The sequence below is a fragment of the Rhinatrema bivittatum genome, chromosome 4 (genome assembly GCF_901001135.1).
Source record: "Rhinatrema bivittatum chromosome 4, aRhiBiv1.1, whole genome shotgun sequence".
Taxonomy (NCBI): Eukaryota; Metazoa; Chordata; class Amphibia; order Gymnophiona; family Rhinatrematidae; genus Rhinatrema; species Rhinatrema bivittatum.
Window position 1 is genome coordinate 158,335,674 of NC_042618.1, and position 14,475 is coordinate 158,350,148.

At 44.0% G+C, this 14,475-nt stretch overlaps 1 long non-coding RNA gene across 5 annotated transcripts in view; it reads right to left on the reverse strand.

The window, feature by feature from the left end:
- Nucleotides 1-14,475, reverse strand: part of LOC115090206 — a 60,765-nt gene that overhangs the window by 17,598 nt on the left and 28,692 nt on the right. The gene's annotated exons all lie outside the window — the stretch shown is intronic.

The window sequence follows — 14,475 nt, forward strand, 5'->3', positions numbered from 1 at the left end:
ATTGAAACCAGGAATAGACTGTCCCAGTTATTCCTATGCTGGGTCCGGAAGAACCCTCTTCATGATTACATAGAAACATAGAAATGATGGCAGAAGAAGACCAAACGGCCATCCAGTATGCCCAGCAAGCTTCGCACTTTTTTTTTTCTCATACTTATCTGTTACTCTTGGCTCTTAGTAACCCTTTGGTTCTATTTCCCTTCCACCCCCACCATTAATGCAAGGAGCAGTGTTGGAGCTGTATCTAAGTGTAATATATAGCTTAAATTAGTTAGGGGTAGTATCCGCCGCAATAAGCAAGCTACACCCATGCCCATTTGTCTACCCAGACTATGCGACTCAGTCCCTGTTGGTTGTTGTCTGTATATAGATCCACTTTTCTTCATTCCCCCTGCCGTTGAAGCAGAGAGCAATGCTGGATTTGCACAAAATATCAGACTTCCTCCCCTGCCATAGAAGCATAGAGCTATGCTGGATATGCACGTAGTATCAGACTTCCTCCCCTGCCGTAGAAACATAGAGCTATGCTGGATATGCACGTAGAATCAGACTTCCTCCCCTGCCGTTGTAGCAGAGAGCTATACTGGTTATGCATTGAAAGTGAAGTATCAAGCTTATTTGGTTTGGAGTAGTAACCGCCGTAACAAGCAAGCTACTCCCCGCTTTTTGTGAATGCAAATCTTTTTCCACATGTCCTCTTGCCGTTGAAGCTTGCAGCTTCAACGGCAAGTATGATGTGTTATCCCTAAGTATGATGTTGGCCTGCTGTGACAGAGCTTGTGTGTTCAGTGAAAACAATTTTTCTCCAGTTTGTTGTAAATGTAAATGTTCTACTTACTAACTTAATGGCATGTCTCCTAGTTTTATAGACCTCAGCCATCTCTTCTCTAAGCTAAACAGACCTAACCTTTAGCCTTTCCTCACAGGGGAGCTATCCCATCCCCTTTATAATTTTGGTCACCCTTCTGTATACCTTTTCCAGTTCAGCTATATCTTTTTTTAGATGCAGCAACCAGAATTGCACACAGTAGTCTAGATGCAATCTCACCATGGAGTGATACAGAAGTATTATGACATGTACCATTCCTTTCCCAATAATGCTTAACATTCTGTTTGCTTTGTTGACCACCACCGCATAGAATTTCAAAGGTATATTCTCGGATGACACCTAGATTCTTTCCCTGGTAATTCCTAATATGGAACCTAACACTATGTAACAACAGTTTGTGTTACTTTTCCCTATGTACATCACTTTGCACCTTTCCACATTAAATTTCATCTGCCATTTGGATGCCCAATCACTCAGTCTTTCAAGGTCTTCCCAAAATTTCTCACAATTCATTGTGCTTTCACCAATTGCAATAACTGTGTAATCTGGAAATGTGATCATCTCACTCATCAGTATTTATTTATTTATTATTATTCCTCGATTTTTCTATACCACACTTACAGCTAGCTGACCAGGGCAGTTTACAGCATATTAAATAAACAGCATAAAAATATATCATATTTTTTAAAAATCTGTAAAACATCTCAACATAAAAAACATTTACCAATACTAATTAATAGCTGGAAACGGCCATACCTTCACCTTCTTCCTAAAAGCCACATAGTTTGCATCTAGCCAATATTTATTTAATGGTGCAGATTTCCAGATTTTTGGACCACATTCTGAAAACATCTTCCTTCGATTCCCCTCTCTTTTTACTTGCTTCACACCTGGCATAAAATACAATGATCCTTCTGCTGAGTATAAATTTTGTTTTGGCATGTCTCTTTGCACTTGGGTAGAGAGATCACCTGCACCTTTAGAACACTTGATCTTATACATCAAGGTCATAACTTTAAACTTTATCCTTTCTCTAATCGGCAGCCAGTGCAATTTTGCCAGCAGGGGAGCTGCACTAGTTTATAGGGGTGTGAATCGTGTGATTGATCATCTTAACGATCGATTTTGGCTGGGGGGGGAGGGAAATCTGATTGTCATGTTTTGTTTTGTTTTTTTTTTAATCGTTAAAAATCGTAAATCGGGGAAGGGCGGGAAAACCTGCACACCAAAACAATCCTAAAACCCACCCCGAACCTTTAAAACAAATCCCCCACCCTCCCGAACCCCCCCCCCAAGATGTTTTAAATTACCTGGGGTCCAGTGGGAGGGTCCCGGCGCGATCTCCTGCTCTCTGGCCACGGCTGTGTTAAGAGAAATGGCGCCGGTGGCCCTTTGCCCTTATCATGTGACAGGGCGAAGGTAGCGCCGGCGCCATTTTGGTTCCTGGCTCCCGATGTCACGAGTGCAGGAGATCGCTCCCGGACCCCCGCTGGACCCCCAGGGACTTTTGGCCAGTCTTGTGGGGGCCTCATGACCCCCACAAGACTGACCAAAAGTCCAGCGGGGGTCTGGGAGCAACCTCCTACACGCGGGCCGTATTGCCAATATTCAAAATGGCGCCGGCGCTACCTTTGCCCTCACTATGTCATATGGGCGACGATAATTTTAATCGTTCAAAAACGATTCACATCCCTAGTTTCCTATTCCAGATCTTTTATAAACACAGGTAGATTAAAAAGCACTGGTCCCAGTTCAGATCCCTAAGTCCACCGAGAAAACTGTCCATTTAATCCTACTCTCTGTTTCCTTTCTTTTAACCAATTTGCAATCCACAATAGGAGATTGCCTCCTATCCCATGAATTTTTATTTTTCTCAGGAGTCTCTCATGAAGAAATTTGTCAAATGCCTTCCAAAAATCCAAACACATTATATCCATTGGATCACCATTACATAAAAACCTAAGAAGAACATAAGAACATGCTATACTGGGTCAGAACAAGGGTCCATGAAGCCCAGCATCCTGTTTCCAACAGTGGCCAATCCAGGCCATAAGAACCTGGCAAGTGTTGCGCGTCCCGGCCTTGTTGGCACCACGGTTGGGCCTGCTCACCTTGTGCTTCCGTCAACCAGCTCCGGACATCCCTCCCTTGCGGCCGCAGCCAGTTCACAGCATCCTTGGGCTCACCGCTCACCATCTTCCTCGCAGGCCTCACAGAAGGGCTCCCATTGGGGCTCCGTGTCATTGGCGTCCCTGGCCATACCCCTAGGTGCACATGCTGCCGACATGCAGCCCTTTAAAGGGTCCAAGGTGGGAAAACCAACAGAGGCGCCTCCTGATGACGTTACCTTTATTCACTATTTAAGGCGAGGCCCTGTCCCCAGGACCTCACCTTGGCAATCGGGTCGACACCGTTGTGTGTGTTAGTTTGCCTTCGCGTTCCAGTGTCTCCTGTGCCAGCATCTCCCGTTCCAGCATCTCTGTGTTCCTGTATCCTTCTCAGGTAGTACTTCTCCGGGCTGATCTTTGGTACTGACCTCTGCCTGCCTGACCATTCTCTCGCTTGCCGCCTGGAACTGACTACTGCCTGCCTGACCATTCTCTTGCTTGCTGCTGGGTACCAACCCTTGCTCACCTTGACTACGCCGAGACTGATTCTGGTATTGACCCCTACTTTGGCTGACCTCTCCTGGACTGGCTCTGACCCTTGCACTTCACTTGGGCATCCAAACCCATGCGCCGCCGGGAATTCTCACTGCGGGCCCCTTAACTGGAGCACGGCTGCGTGCATGCATGCCTAGAGGTGGCTGTAACAGGGTGTCTTAGACGTGGCGCAGCCGAGTTCTTAGGTTGGCCATGTCTTTGAGGAGCTGGCATGGGCAAGGCATTCTGAAAGGGCCAGCCTGCTACGGAGGGCGAGCCGTTATGGGTAACACTTACTTCTTTAGGGTAGTTTCTGTGATTTTTCCTGTCACTAAAGACAAGCTCACTAGTTTATAGATTCCCGGATCATCCTTAGAGCCCTTGCTAAAGACTGGTGTTACATCGGCCATACTTCAATCTTCAGGTACAGTAGATGATTTTAATGATAAGTTACAAATTACTAGTAATAGATCTGCAATTTCATTTATGAAATCTGGGGTGTGAACCATCTGTACTATGCAATTTGCTATTTTTTAGTTTGTCAATCTGCCCTATTACATCATCCAGGTTCACCATGATTTGTTTCAATTCTTTTGAATCATCACCGTTAAATACCATTTCCAGTGCTGGTATCTCCACAGTAACCACTTCAGTAACCACTGAAACATAGAATTCATTTACTCTGTCCCCTATGGCCATGGCCTTGTCCTTGCTAAGTGCAACTCGATCATCTAATGATCCAACAAATTCCCTCACAGTCTTTGGCTTCAGATATATTTAAAAAAGATTTCATTATGAGTTTTTGCCTCTATGGCCAATTTCATATCAAATTTTCTTTTTGCCTGCCTTATCAATGTTTTACATCTAACTTGTCAATGGTTATGCTTTTTGTTTTGACTAAAATAGTCTCTTTCACTTCACCTTTTAACTGTACCGGCAGTTGTTTGGCCTTCCTTCCACCTTTTCTGATGCATGGAATACATCTGGTCTGGGCTTCTAAGATGCTAAGAACATAAGAACATAAGAAAATGCCATACTGGGTCAGACCAAGGGTCCATCAAGCCCAGCATCCTCTTTCCAACAGTGGCCAATCCAGGCCATAAGAACCTGGCAAGTACCCAAAAACTAAGTCTATTCCATGTAACCATTGCTAATGGCAGTGGCTATTCTCTAAGTGAACTTAATAGCAGGTAATGGACTTCTCCTCCAAGAACTTATCCAATCCTTTTTTAAACACAGCTATACTAACTGCACGAACCACATTCTCTGGCAACAAATTCCAGAGTTTAATTGTGCGTTGAGTGAAAAAGAACTTTCTCCGATTAGTTTTAAATGTGCCCCATGCTAACTTCATGGAGTGTCCCCTAGTCTTTCTACTATCCGAAAGAGTAAATAACCGATTCACATCTACCCGTTCTAGACCTCTCATGATTTTAAACACCTCTATCATATCCCCCCTCAGTCGTCTCTTCTCCAAGCTGAAAAGTCCTAACCTCTTTAGTCTTTCCTCATAGGGGAGTTGTTCCATTCCCCTTATCATTTTGGTAGCCCTTCTCTGTACCTTCTCCATCGCAATTATATCTTTTTTGAGATGCGGCGACCAGAATTGTACACAGTATTCAAGGTGCGGTCTCACCATGGAGCGATACAGAGGCATTATGACATTTTCCGTTTTATTCATCATTCCTTTTCTAATAATTCCCAACATTCTGTTTGCTTTTTTGACTGCCGCAGCACATATAAACTTGTTTTTTGACTGCCGCACCTCATATAAACTTGTTTACCCTTGTAGCTACACCTTTTATTTTTTTCTGTTTTATTCATTTTCTCAAAGTTTCCTTTTGAAAGTGAAATGCTTGAGCATAAATATTCTACTGTGCATTTAGTCTCCTGCAGGATCTTTTTCCTGTTGGACTCTGTGCAATCCCTAACAAAATGCCACCCCCCACCAAGTTGATCCATCCTATCATTGCGGTATAATTTTACCCTAGTATAGCACTGTCCCATTGGTTATCCTTCTCCCATCAGATCTCTGAGATGCCAGTCAAGGAAGTATACCTCTTCATTCAGTGAATATATTCTACCTCTCTGGCATTAGCATACAGACATTTCAAGGTACATTTTGTATTTGTATATAAAACTTTCTTAGCAGTTGACAAGGATAATTTGGAATCTTTTAACTCAATCTGTTCTTTATTTAAAGGCAAATGAGCTACATATGCAGTTTGAAGACTGAATTGTGGGTAAGTATTTTTGGCTTCTTGACCTAAATTTGCACTGATAGCATGTCCTGTGCATGCTCAGTGTTATTTTCCCACCTTTTTCTGCCACTCAAGTGACTTTGCAAGTCTGAAAAGAGATAGTCAGGCTTATGCATATGGAAATGAGGCAGCTAATGCATTCCATGGCTCAGAGCATGGCAGGCCTGAAACGCTTCATTATACACTCATTATTGCTTCATTTGCTACTATTCAGCCTCCTCTATGCCTCTCCTCCAGCTATGAATAGCAATTATTTTTGTACTGGCCTGCCCAAGCTGCTATTTGCCATGGTCCCCTTTCCAGCCTCAGATGGGTGAATCAGCCTCAGAATTGTTTATATCCATTCACTTAATGGTTCCTATGGTGGGTATTTTTCCTGTTTACTATTTTGAATTAAAGAGAACCAAAGAGCTGACAAGTAGGCAGAGCTTTTGTTTTTGTTTTTTCTGGACACTATATATGAATGCAAAGGGAATGCTCTGGATATTTGTAAGTGCTGGTGGAAAAGGGTAAGTATTAGAATTTCAGGAAGTCTAAGCAAGGCAAGATAGAGATGGGAGAGTTAATGCAAAGATAGACAGCACCAACTATATTAATAACACAGCAAACTAAAATCCAGTAGAGATCAGTAGAGATGTGCATTCATTTTGATACGAATGGAAAAATACGAGAAATAAGTTGATTTTCAGTTTAGTTTGAGTCAACAAACTAAATAACTGTGGTCCCTCAAAAAGTCCAAATCCTGTTTGAAACATTTGGTTTGGCCCCATTAAAGTCTATTGGAGAAGCACAGCATGTATTTTTTATACTCTGAGCCAGACAGAGTGCATCTGTTTATGGATAGGACAAGGAAAGAGTAGAACCACTCATATTTCAACACTTTTTCAGTCAGTCTATCCCAGCTGGCAGCTGCATGTCATGACTTTATCTTTTTTTTTTTAGACAGGAGTGAAACTAAGAGCACTTTGAGCTGTGACCATTTTGTTCTTTGTTGGATCTCAAAGAAATAAAGCAGATATTCTGAAGTTTCTTGCTTCAGAACTTAGAGTGAAGGAAAAGATTAGAAGAGAGAATTTACAAGAGAAAACAAAGTGTGCAGAGAGTCACTCACTGACATTGTGCTTAGCTGTGGTTTAGGGTCCCACCTAGTAGCAGAAGAAAATCTATAATCTAATTGAAAGGGTTACAGTATGCATCCTACCACTACAGTTTACTCTGTTCCAGGAAAGTTACAGACAGATTGTCTATTTCTTGCAACCTGTGCACTGCAGTGACTTAGAGGCAGTCTTCTGCTTTCTTTCGGGACGATGAAGTAAAGTGCGCTCAGGCTGAGCGCACTGTTAAGCCCCATTTGGCCGCGCATTTTTGACATGCCCTATTACCCCTTATACAGTAAGGGGTAACAGCGCATGGAAAACGTGCATCCAACTCCCCCAAAACTGATAGCGCCTGAAACATGCAAATGCATGTTGATGGGCATATTAGTCATTCCCGTGTGATACAGAAAATAAATTGTTCAGCGAAGCTACACATTTTACTTTCAGAAATTAACGCCTGCCAAAAGCAGGCATTAATTTCGGCCAGCACCTGGAAAGTGTACAGAAAAGCAGAAAAAATTGCTTTTCTGTACACCCTCCGACTTAATATCATAGCGATATTAAGTCGGAGGCCCCAAAAATAAAAAAAATTAAAAATTTAAAAAAAAATTTTTAAATCTGCCCGCGGCCTGCGGGTTGTAAGACTGATGCTCAATTTAGCCAGCGGTCATTTTCCGAGCTGTCAGCGGGTTCGAGAACCGAAGCCGGTAAAATTGAGTGTTGGCTGTCAAACCCGCTGACAGCCACCGCTTCTGTCAAAAAGGAGGTGCTAGGGATGCGCTAGTGTCCCTAGTGCCTCCTTTTACCGCGGGCCCTCATTTGCATACGGGCCGATACTGAATCGCACACCCAGGAGAGTGGCCCGGGCGCGTGCTGGGAGAGCGGGCGCTCGCTGGCTCTCCCGTGGGTTTTTCTGTATCAGTCCGTTTGTGTGAAAAGTCAGTGTTATTCTTATGTGTGATAGCCTTGCACCAAGATTGACTTATTAGGAGTAAATTTTCAAAGAGTTTTCACTCATAAAAATAGCATATCCACACATAAATAGAATGTACTCAAGCACATGCTAGTTTATAAGTATATGCATATTTTTTGTTTTCTGCATACATTTTACTGGGGGGAAAAAAGAAGCAATCTAGGAGCATTCGGGAGTAGGGTTAAGCAGTAAACATGAAGTTGCTATTTTGTAAGAGATACATTAGCAAACTTGTTTGTATACTTTTACACCTGCTAATTGACTGGTGCAAGTGAAATCAGAATTGTCTGTTGTGTGCAGTTTTTGGTTGAGCGGTAAAGTGGTGTGGATTCCATTAGGGATGTGAATCGTGTGATCGATCGTCTTAACGATCGATTTTGGCTGGGGGGGGAGGGAAATCTGATCGTCATGTTTGGTTTTTTTTAAAAATCGTTAAAAATCGTAAATCGGGGGAGGGCGGGAAAACCGGCACACCAAAACAACCCTAAAACCCACCCCGACCCTGTAAAACAAATCCCCCACCCTCCCGAACCCCCCACCAAAATGTTTTAAATTACCTGGGGTCCAGTGGGGGGGTCCCGGCATCACTATGTCATACGGGCCAACGTCGCCCGTATGACATAGTGAGGGCAAAGGTAGCGCCGGCGCCATTTTGAATATTGGCAATACGGCGCGAGAGCAGGAGGTCGCTCCCGGACCCCCGCTGGACTTTTGGCAAGTCTTGTGGGGGTCAGGAGGCCCCCCCAAGCTGGCCAAAAGTCCCTGGGGGTCTAGCGGGGGTCCGGGAGCGATCTCCTGCACTCATGACATCGGGTGTCAGGAACCAAAATGGCGCCAGCACTACCTTTGCCCTGTCATATGGTAAGGGCAAAGGGCTACTGGCGCCATTTCTATTAACGCAGCCGTGGCCCGAGAGCGGGAGATCGCGGAAGATCGCGCCGGGACCCCCCCACTGGACCCCAGGTAATTTAAAACATTTTGGGGGGGTTCGGGAGGGTGGGGGATTTGTTTTAAAGGGTCGGGGTGGGTTTTAGGGTTGTTTTGGTGTGCCGGTTTTCCCGCCCTCCCCCCTCCCCCGATTTATGATTTTTTGACGATAAATCGGGGGAATTTTTATTGTATCGCTGCTCTAACGATTTTTGATGATTTAAAATATATCTGATGATTGTTTTAAATCGTCAAAAAATGATTCACATCCCTAGATTCCATGCAAAGTGCTAGAGGGTTTAGGTGAAATAAAAAAAAGGACTGAGAGACCCGACTAAAGTATCAGTGAACTGGCAATTCCAAGTATTCACACATACTTTAAAATATATCTGCATCTGTATTTAATTTTGGGTGATTATTTCAAGTGTATGTTTATAAAACGGATAGAGAAAATAAGCATTTTCTTGTGCATACTGAAACATACACACATATTTTTTTTGTGCAGCTCCCTCTGCACAGTTTATAAAATTCTAGTATTAATCTCTGCATGTCTGCTTATGCACGCATTTGATGTACCTCAGATAGGTTACCCAGATAAGTGGGAGGCATTCCGAAGGCATTGTAGATTGGAAGTTTGCTAGCCGAATATCTTATTCAGTTAACTCTGACATAGCAACAGGATTATTGCTTTTCTAATCTTAACCATTGAAAATTAAAGAGCTCAATTAATCTAATTTTTGGATGACTGCAGCAGCCATGGCGTGGTCAGCTTCACCTCCCCCAGGACGACGTTGACGCTACAGGCCGCAGGACGCCGCCGTGCCGATCTTGATCCTGAGCTCTAGCTCTGGCTCTCGTGTGCAACCTTCAGATTCTTAAAGGCCCCATGGCGGGAAACTATCTGCGGCACCAGCTAACATCATATGAGCCCGGGTATTTAAGCCTCAGTCCTGCAGGTAGCCAATGCCTCAGCAACAGATCCTCCTGTATCTCGCTGATATTCGTTGCTAATTCCTGCCTTGTTCCAGTTCCTGCCTTTGCCAGGCCTCCTTGTTCCTGGTCCTGCCTGCCTCTTTTTACTTCCCTTCTTGACCTCCTCTGATTGATCTCTCATGTCTTGACCCTCTGCCCGTATACAGACTCTGCTTAACCACCGCCAGCTAAGGCTCTCTGCCTATAATCGGACCTTGCTGCTCAGCCACCGACCCTGAAACTTGGACCATTTGTTTAGCTGTGGGCATTCTCCTAACCCTGCTGGCCTCAGAACCCCAAAGGCTTAGCCTGCAGGGGGTGGGAAGAGGCTGGTAAAGATGAAGCTTCTCTCATCATCCCAGCCAGTAGCACATCTGCCTGCTGCCAAGATGGACAAGCTGCACCACAGCCGAAGGATTCACTTGCCATGACAATTAATTATATGTACAATGGGGGCCCTAATACTAGAATTCAACCCAGATGGCAGAGACTTTCCCTTTTTAATCACATTGAATCATATAACAATCATGCATGCTGGCTACTGAAGTCACCTTCCACTACTTCATATATTTTATCATTCCTTTCCTGTTAAGTTTTGTGTGGGAGCTGTGATTTCTCATAATAAAAGAAAGAGATTCAGCAGCTGAGGTCTTCAGTACTGTCCTAAATTCCTTCTGGGGAAAGTAAAAAGATAACAATGCAATATGGTGATAAAAAGCATTCAGGTGAAATTCCATTCTTGCCTTATTAATTGTAGTGATGCAATCTATCCTAACTTTCAGCACCAGAGAATTATTGCCAGCAGCTACTGTACCATCCACAGCTTCCATTTCTCTACCTGGTATTTTACAAGTTCTGATAAAATTAAGTTTTATAATCTTCCAGCATCATCACATACAGTTTTATTAAAGGAATAACAAAGAAGGGGAGACATCCCGAAGCCTGGGGCTTCCATGAAATCTTGTGAACTTAAAGTTCATAGCTACTATGTGTCCCTTTACTGCAATAGCTCAGTTTTAATGTAGTCTTACACTCTAAGCAATAACCAGTTTCCATCTTTTCCCAGAAGGGCATAGCAATCATACTGCAAACTGCAGCACGCCACAACAGCCATGTAACATAGATGACACACTGCTGCGCACGTTTTGTGAGCAAACAACAAGCCATTTATAAACACCACAGCAGTCACAGTCACACAAGCATACACTACAAATATTTATTGCATTTATTTATTTCAAACATTTCTATTCTGCACCTATCTAGACATTCATAAAATACTCTGGATATAATAAGACTCAAAATAAAAACATAAATACAATAAACTTAGAAACAAATAAATATAAGAGAACTCATGACAATCAAAATGATAAAATCAATAGAAATAAACTCATAGTTCTATACACATTAGGGATGTGAATCGTGTCCTCGATCGTCTTAACGATCGATTTCGGCTGGGAGGGGGAGGGAATCGTATTGTTGCCGTTTGGGGGGGTAAAATATCGTGAAAAATCGTGGAAAATCGTGAAAAATCGTGAAAAATCTAAAAATCGCAAAACCGGCACATTAAAACCCCCTAAAACCCACCCCCCGCCCCTTTAAATTAAATCCCCCCCCCCCCCCAACCCCCCCCAAATGAGTTAAATAACCTGCGGGTCCAGCGGCGGTCCGGAACGGCAGCGGTCCGGAACGGGCTCCTGCTCCTGAATCTTGTTGTCTTCAGCCGGCGCCATTTTCCAAAATGGCGCCGAAAAATGGCGGCGGCCATAGACGAACACGATTGGACGGCAGGAGGTCCTTCCGGACCCCCGCTGGACTTTTGGCAAGTCTCGTGGGGGTCAGGAGGCCCCCCACAAGCTGGCCAAAAGTTCCTGGAGGTCCAGCGGGGGTCAGGGAGCGATTTCCCGCGCGAATCGTTTTCGTACGGAAAATGGCGCCGGCAGGAGATCGACTGCAGGAGGTCGTTCAGCGAGGGTTCCGGCGCCTCGCTGAACGACCTCCTGCAGTCGATCTCCTGCCGGCGCCATTTTCCGTACGAAAACGATTCGCGGCGGGAAATCGCTCCCTGACCCCCGCTGGACCTCCAGGAACTTTTGGCCAGCTTGTGGGGGGCCTCCTGACCCCCACGAGACTTGCCAAAAGTCCAGCGGGGGTCCGGAAGGACCTCCTGCCGTCCAATCGTGTTCGTCTATGGCCGCCGCCATTTTTCGGCGCCATTTTGGAAAATGGCGCCGGCTGAAGACAACAAGATTCAGGAGCAGGAGCCCGTTCCAGACCGCTGCCGTTCCGGACCGCCGCTGGACCCGCAGGTTATTTAACTCATTTGGGGGGGGGTTGGGGGGGGGGGGGGATTTAATTTAAAGGGGCGGGGGGTGGGTTTTAGGGGGTTTTAGTGTGTCGGCTCACGATTCTAACGATTTATAACGATAAATCGTTAGAATCTCTATTGTATTGTGTTCCATAACGGTTTAAGACGATATTAAAATTATCGGACGATAATTTTAATCGTCCTAAAACGATTCACATCCCTAATACACATATTGACATGCAAGCAAGTGAAATATCAAATTTAACAATAAGTACTAAATTTGACCTCCTACTCAAAATCTTGAGTGGGGTGGAATGGATAAATAGGGAACAGTTATTTTCCCTTTTCAATATTATTAGAATTTGAGATTACTCTATGAAGCTTATAGGTAGCACTTTTAAAACAAATTGGAAAAAGTATTTTTCACTCAGTGCACAATTGTGGAATTTGTTGCCAGAGGATGTGGTGTTAGTATTTAAAGGATATAGGCATCTTAGATATGCCACTTAAATGGTTCATTTAATTTCTTAACAATAGGACCTTCCAAGTTAATTGGAACTCTATACTTTCAGTACCAAATCAGTTAATGTGTGGTGTCCCACAGAGTTCAATCATATCCCCCATCCTGTTCAACTTGTACCTGGCACTCCTGACCATGCTAATCCAAAGATTGAGTTTCAGAAGCTTTTTTTTTTTTTTTTTATACATACATGGCATCCGGATAGTGTCCAATTTTGATTCTAAATGTCCTAATTCCTTGACTAAATTTGAGAACTGCCTAACAGAGGTCGCTATATGACTGTCAGCGTCAAAGCTCAAGGTTAATCCTGTCAAGTCTGAAGCAATGTTGATTGGGAGGAAAACTGATAGCCATGGACTCCCTGCCCCCAAGACCACTGGCTCTTCAGTCCCTCTTAAAGAGAAAGAGTCTTGACTTTAGATGTCAAGTTAGATTCAGGAATTAATTTCTCCTCCAACATATCAGCCCTAGTTCAGTGTCCCTATTATTACCTCTGTTTCATTAGAAGATTTTGACCCTTTCTTGAATTTCAAGATCTTAAAATTCTGATTCATTTTCTAGTAGTAAGCCAGCTTGATTATTGGAATGCTCTATACCATGTCTTATCCACTAAACTGGTGAATAAACTACAGATAGTGTAAAACACCGCCACTAAGCTAATATTTGGGAGGAGAAAAAAAAAAGTGATCGTGCAATCACTTTAATGCAGGAAATTCCACTGACTGCCAATTCCTTGCCACATGAGATTCAAGATTGTATGCCTCACCTTTAAAACTCTGCCCTGGGGTATGCCTTCATCTCTGTCAGCTCTACTTATCCCTTATCAGCCTGCATGTCAATTATGTTATTCTCAGCATGAGAAACCTTTGCATTAAGGAATAAGGTTAAAGTGAACTTGAGAGATCAGTTTTTCATTTCTGGTGCCCCATCTTTCGAACTCCCCATCATTAGCTATTGACCTTGAAAGAAAATACCCTAAATGCAGGTAGGCTATAAAGACCTGATTATTTGTTCAAGCATTTCAGGATAGCTAAATATATAAATATTATAGCCAGATTCTGCTGTTTATCATAGCTAGGGGTGTGCGTTCGTTTTCGACGTATTGTGAATCCGCAACATATTTGTTGTATTCGTGGGGGTTCTGAAACGTATGGCGAACCCCCACGAATACAACGGATCACCAACGAATAGGCCCCCCCACCCTCCTGACCCCCCCCCCCCCAAGACTTGCCAAAAGTACCTGGTGGTCCAGTGGGGTTCCTGGAGCGATCTCCTGCACTCGGGCTGTCAGCTGCCTGTATTCAAAATGGCGCCGATAGCCCCTGTGACATAGTAAGGGCAAAGGCTATCGGCGCCATTTTGAATACCGGCAGCCAATGACCCGCATGCAGGAGATCGCTCCAGGACCCCCGCTGGACCACCAGGGACTTTTGGAAAGTCTTTGGGGGGGGGGGGGGGGGCAGGAATCTTATGTGGCAAGGAATTGGCAATCAGTGGAATTCCTGCATTAAAGTGGTTGCACGATCACTTTTTTTTCCCCGACAGCCCGAGTGCAGGAGATTGCTCCAAGAACCCCGCTGGACCACCAGGTGCTTTTGGCAAGTCTTAGGGGGGGTCAGGAGGGTGGGGGGTTGTAGATAAATAACTTTAAAGGGTTGGGATGGGTTTTTTTGGGGGGAACGAATATATTTTTGACATATGAACAGATTGGGGGCCCCTAAGAATGGATGCAATGGATTTGGGCCCCTATGAATCCGAATCTCGAATGGGACAAATCCATCCCTGCTGCACATCCCTAATGGTTAAATCATATGCAGATAAATTGATTGCTAATATCTACTTTATCTTTAGTTGATTATATTTATCACTCTCCAGTTGTTATAGTTTAAAATCTGTCCTGTCTTCCATCTCCCATGTTTTTACACTCCCTGTTTAATGTAACTTTACTT